This window comes from Momordica charantia, assembly GCF_013281855.1.
Source record: "Momordica charantia cultivar OHB3-1 chromosome 1 unlocalized genomic scaffold, Mcharantia_2.0 BLBB01000001.1, whole genome shotgun sequence".
Taxonomy (NCBI): Eukaryota; Viridiplantae; Streptophyta; class Magnoliopsida; order Cucurbitales; family Cucurbitaceae; genus Momordica; species Momordica charantia.
Window position 1 is genome coordinate 10,227,317 of NW_028275157.1, and position 5,928 is coordinate 10,233,244.

Below are 5,928 nucleotides of genomic sequence, written 5' to 3' on the forward strand. Positions count from 1 at the left end.
GAGGAACCGAAAGAACAAAACGCTAGTCCTATCTCATGCATCTTATATCGATAAAGTGCTTGTAAGATATTCGATGCAAAATTCCAAGAAATGTTTACTACGTTTCAAGTATGAAATTACCCTGTCTAAGGAACAGTGTCCTAAGGCACCTTAAGAGGTTGACGATATGAGACGCATTCCCTATGCTTCAGTTGTGGGCAACCTAATGTATGTCATAATGTGTACTAACATTGACATTTGCTATGCAGTAGGGATTATCAGTAGGTATCAATCCAATCCACGATATGATCACTGGAATGCCGTTAAGGGAATCCTCTAGTATCTTAGGAGAACGAGGGACTATAAGCTTGTGTATGGGGCTAAGAATTTGATCCTTACGGGATACACTGACTCTGATTTCCAAACTGACAAGGATTCTAGGAAATCCACATTAGGATTAGTGTTCACTCTTAATGGAGGGGCTATAGTATGACGCAACATCAAACAAGGATGCATTGCAAACTCTACGATGGAGGCTGAATAGGTTGCTGCTTGTGAAGCAGCAAAAGAGGTTGTATGGCTTAGGAAGTTCTCGATGGATTTGGAAGTTGTTCCAAATATGGATTTGTCCATCACTCTTTATCTATGGCAAATTCCAAAGAACCTCGAAGTGACAAAAGAGACAAGAACATCGAAAGGAAGTACCATTTGATACAGGAAATAGTAAAATGAGGGGACGTGATCGTCATAAAGATCGCTTCGGAGCACAACATTATTACTGATCCATTTACAAAGGCTCTCACGGCTAAAGTGTTCGAGGGCCATTTAGAAAGTCTAGGTCTACGAGAAATGTACAATGTAGTCTAAGGCAAGTGAGAGATATGTAATGGGTATAGTGTATGCCCTAGTTTATTATATTTGTACTTTAAAGTATTGTACACCCACTACTTCGAGATTTTGTACACTCCACTAGAGTTTACTTCAAGTGCGTGTTTGTTGGGTTTTATGTCCTAAACTTGTGGGTAGTGAATGTAAACAATTTTTATTTATTCAATAAAGTTGTTATTGAGGTTTATTTTAGCATTGCATTGACCCAAATCCAATAAACTAACATGCTAGCTAAATTATTTTATGAGGCTTGAACACTATGTAATGGACATATGAGGGATATGTTCAAGTAATAACATGAAGGGTCTATAATATATGGATATAGGCTGAGTACCTTATTATGATGACACTATGGGTACGACCCACGTTGTACTTAATACAAATGAATTGATCCAACTTGTTCATGTAGAGAAATGTGAGTGGCGGTGGGTATCATATGCAATGAATTTGCATAAGATCGGACTGCGAAATAATAATTATTAGATGTAACACCATTGACTAATTAGGTTATTATTCCATAGTATGATCTTCTAACACAATCTTAATCCTGAGTGTGTTATGGACTCCTGCTTGCAAGAGATTGTCTCTTGATTTACATGGGTGAGAGTGGCTCGGTGTTAGCCGACTCAATATGCCTATCACTTTGGAAACAAGACCAAGTGGGAAGCTGGGAACATAACAACAATAGATGGAATCCACTCTTTCCCTACTTCAGGGTAAGTAGATGAATGTTCCCTTAATTGCTGACTCTAAGACTTAAACATGGGGCTCCACCCTCTCACTGGCTCGAGAAGGACTTCTGTTTACTGGTTAGACTATAAACATGTTGTTCATTAGAGGATTAGCGATACTTAAGGAAAAATAGGTCATTCAAGGGTAAAACGGTAATTTGATCCAGTTGTAGTTACGAACACTCATGAATAATATTGATTTACTGTTAATGGTCAATACTCGTGGAAACAAAATATTCTATAGTTAGAAGAGTGTAGCTGTGGGTCTTTAGTGGAGTGACCCATAGTCAACAAATGTTGATTACTTTGATTAATGAGTTTAATCAATTAATCTCATATTGTTGGAGCTTTTGACTGGTCTATTAGGTCCTTCTGCTACCTCGTAAAGGATAATTAAGAACATTTAGTATTTAAAAGAATTTGAATTGTTAAAATTTGTTAGAGGGAATTAAAGTTAATTCTATGAAGTGCAATTAATATAATGTATGTTCATACATTATGATATAAAGTTAATTTTGAATTGGATTAAAAAATTAAAGTATATAGTGTGAAAGAATAACATATAGAGAATAATGTGTTTAATGTGAATTATATTAAACTATATGTTAAATTCAATATGAGTTGGATTCGTATTAAATACTATAGGTCATGAGAGAGATGGATATTTGAATACGATTCTAATATGGATGATTAATTTAAATTTAATTTAATTAAATATTATTTAATTAAATTAATGAGTTATATTAATTTGGTTAAATTAAATTAGATTTAATTTAATTTTAACTTTTTTCGTAATTAATTAAATTTGATTTAATTAATTGTTAATTTAATTTAATTAATTATTTAGTTAAACTAGTAAATTAAATCAAGGAAAAAAAAACTAACCTATGCTGGGAATTGGTGACGTGGTGAATGGGAGTTAACTTTCCCTTTCACCATCCTTTCCTTTTAAGGATCACATATGGCCAAGATTTTGGGAGAGCTTAGTGAGGAAATACTTGCACAAAGGCAAAAAACATTCCAACGGCCAGGTAAGAGATTGGTTTTATGTCTCAAGCCAAGGAATTTGATTGCGTACATAAAGTGAGAGTGGGGCTCCAATTTATAGGATGTCAAGTGGTGGAGCCCCCGTACCGTTCTCTTAGGCCGTTGACGAATTAGATAGATGGTTACTTAAGTCAGACTTCGTATCTCGAAGTATGAAATTTCCATCAACCAACAAGAGTTTGATTGAGCTACCAAATTCATATGTTCGATATTACGGGTAAAGATCTAACATATTGATCTTTCCTAACTCTCTACATGGCAAATCATATTTTACCCTCCAACACATTAACTACCATTATTTAGTATAGGTTTAAAATTCTAAAATTATATAAATGATGAAGCTAAACCATGAGAGTAATTCAACTTAAATATAGTTAACAAACGTTACATACTATTAATGCCGAATTCTTCCTAAATATCGAAAGTCAGCTACATTTTTCACGTGGACGAGTCATGGAGGAGTGAGCTACCCAAGAGGAGACATGTAAAGAAGGAACAAACACTTTGAAGCTCAAGTCAGTCCAAATTCGAGCTGAGTAGGTCAGTGTCAAATATAACTGCGTACCTAATCTGAAGGAGTGAGTTCCCTTTGATAGGCAAGTGGTGAGAGATAAGACCATTTGTTGAACCATATATAGGTTGACAAGCTCGTAGGTCGTTAAGTCATTAGCCAAGATTTTTAGTTCCTCCCGAGCTCCATAAGTTAAGTCGATATATACGTACCTTTGTCTACACACCTTGAGGTAGATCTTTCGATCTATCATGAGAGGTCCATGTGACGAGTCAGATTTTACCTTTGTGGCAAGTCAGATTTTACTTTCCAACACATACTTTCACAAATCTCTACTGTTTCTTCATAAATTAAATAAACATGAATTAATTGAATATTTTTCTCAGGTTCTCTTCAAAATTATTTGATATTTCTATTAATTGAGGATTTTATGAGGGGTTAATTGACATTGGTTAAATTACGATTTTAGTCTTTATAGATAGTTTACAAAAAACCTCAAAATAAGATTAGAAAAAGGAAATATCAGTTTGAACCAGTGTACTAAATGTTGTTCAACACGTGGGTCCCTCCTTATTGATGATAAAACAAAACGTGGTCGAAATATCGCAAAAATACCGATATTTTGACGAAATTTACAACATATCGTTTAAAAAAATTGTACTCAATGGTCGAGCCCACATAATAGACCATCGACCATATAATAGACTCAGCCCAACTGGATGGATGAGCAAATTGAGAGGTGGGTGGGGCACTTTGAGACCACAAAGCAACTTTTTAAGCTGCCAAACATGCCTAGGAAAACGAGGATGAACAAAGTCTTATTGGATATAGACCTCCTCTTGAAGAGTAGCATGTAACGAAGTAGTTTTAACATCTAACTGTCAAAGAGACCGATTAAAATGAGCAGCTAAAGAAAGAACAACCCGAACAGTCGGTTTCCTAACAACTGGGTTAAAGGTCTCATAATAATTAACCCCAACCCTTCTTCTTGATGAAACCCATTGACAATCAAACGAACCTTATATCAAGCAATGCTACCATTAAGGTTATGCTTGACACGATACACCCATTTGCATCTAATAACATTATTATGAGATTGCAAAGGAATCAAAGTCCAAGTATGTAGATTGGTAAGGACAGAAAATTCATCAGACTTAGCATTCTACAACTCAGGAAGCTTAGATGTCTGGGTGTATGAGGTAGGTTTTAAAGACTCATCAATCAGAACAGGTTTTTCGAAGAAAACTTTCTTCTTCACAATTCTAGATTTCAATCGGGTTTGCATAGGATAAACGTTGCTAAAATTAGCATAATACTCACCCAAAGAAGAATTATGATTCACAGTAGAGGGCAAAAGAACAGTAGGTGATAAGTCCACGACAGAACTAGGAATGAAGTCAATTGTAGATGCAACAACAAAAGACGAAGTAGAACACCCAAAAGATCACTACTATCAGGTGCATGACTTGCTGGGAAAAATGGGCAAAATAGAGGCAGAAGGAGAAGAAATGGGTGAGAAGTCAAGAGAAGAAGAAGAGGAGGACAGAGAAGCAAAAGGAAAGACATTTTCATCGAAGGGAACATGCCATGAAATAAACTTCCCCTAAAAAATATGATCAAAACAAAAGTATTTCTTATAACCAAAGTGGATAGTCAAGGAAAACACATTGTTTCGTACGAGGTTGCATCTTATGAGAAGTATAGGACGAAAAAGTGGATAGCACAACCAAAGGCATACAAATGTGTATAGTCAGGCTAAAAATAGCACAAGCAAAAGCATGGAACCAGAAGATGAAGAATTTAGGTAACTCTTTGGCGATGTTTGCATTGGGCAAAACTTTCATGGCCCATGCAGGTCTCGAACCTGCGACCTTCGCGTTATTAGCACGACGCTCTAACCAACTGAGCTAATAGGCCAATTGATTTTCATTCATATTGAAAAATGTAAACATTTGTAAATATGATATTTCAAAAGATGTCTGTCCAATCTCTACTCCCGTCGTCAGCGAAGGATTCATTAAATAATTACATATTTTCAACCTCTTAGAAGTATGTAATAATAAGTAATTAGTTACGTTGGCTTAATGTTGCTTAATTACACCAATCTCTCTGAGCACAAATGAACAATTTTTTTATAGGGCATAATTTATGAGCATATTAAAATTAGATAATGTTACTAAGATCTCACCCATTCGGTTATAATTAATATCATTTTTAAGGTTCTACTTAAATATATAAGAAATTTATTTTTTTAGTACAACATGATGAGGGAGTAAGGGATCGAAGTCACAACTTCCTAGTTAGAGATATATGCCAATTATCGCTAATCTATACTTACTTGCACTAATTTAAAACTTTTGGTCAATGAACTTGATTATATTCGTTTTGTATTTATATTGAACTCTAATGGGAGCTTATTTGATAGGGGCTTGTTTGGTTGGAAAATAATAATAAAAGTTAAAAATAAAAAAAATGGCCCATCAAAACTACAACCTTCAAGTCATTAGCATGATGCACAGCTGATCAAGGTTATTTATTAAAAAAAAATAGCCCAAAGGTTATTTAATATTATATTAACTATAATTCACTAAAATCGTGCTTTTTAAAGATTTTTAAATAACATTTAGTTATCTAGAGAAATAAAAAAATATAAGATTTTAAAATAATATTGAGTTATCTAGAAATCAATAATATATTATTGACAAAATATAAAGTTTACTCGTTCCACTTTTAGATTTGTGTTTAATAGGTCTTTAAGCTTTAAAAAGATGT

The 5,928-nt window shown here is 34.2% G+C and overlaps 1 non-coding gene across 1 annotated transcript; it reads right to left on the reverse strand.

Moving 5' to 3' along the window:
• Positions 1-4,999: 4,999 nt before the first annotated feature.
• On the reverse strand, positions 5,000-5,073 carry TRNAI-AAU (transfer RNA isoleucine (anticodon AAU)). Its single transcript has one exon. It is a non-coding gene; the product is annotated as a tRNA-Ile (tRNA).
• Positions 5,074-5,928: the final 855 nt, after the last annotated feature.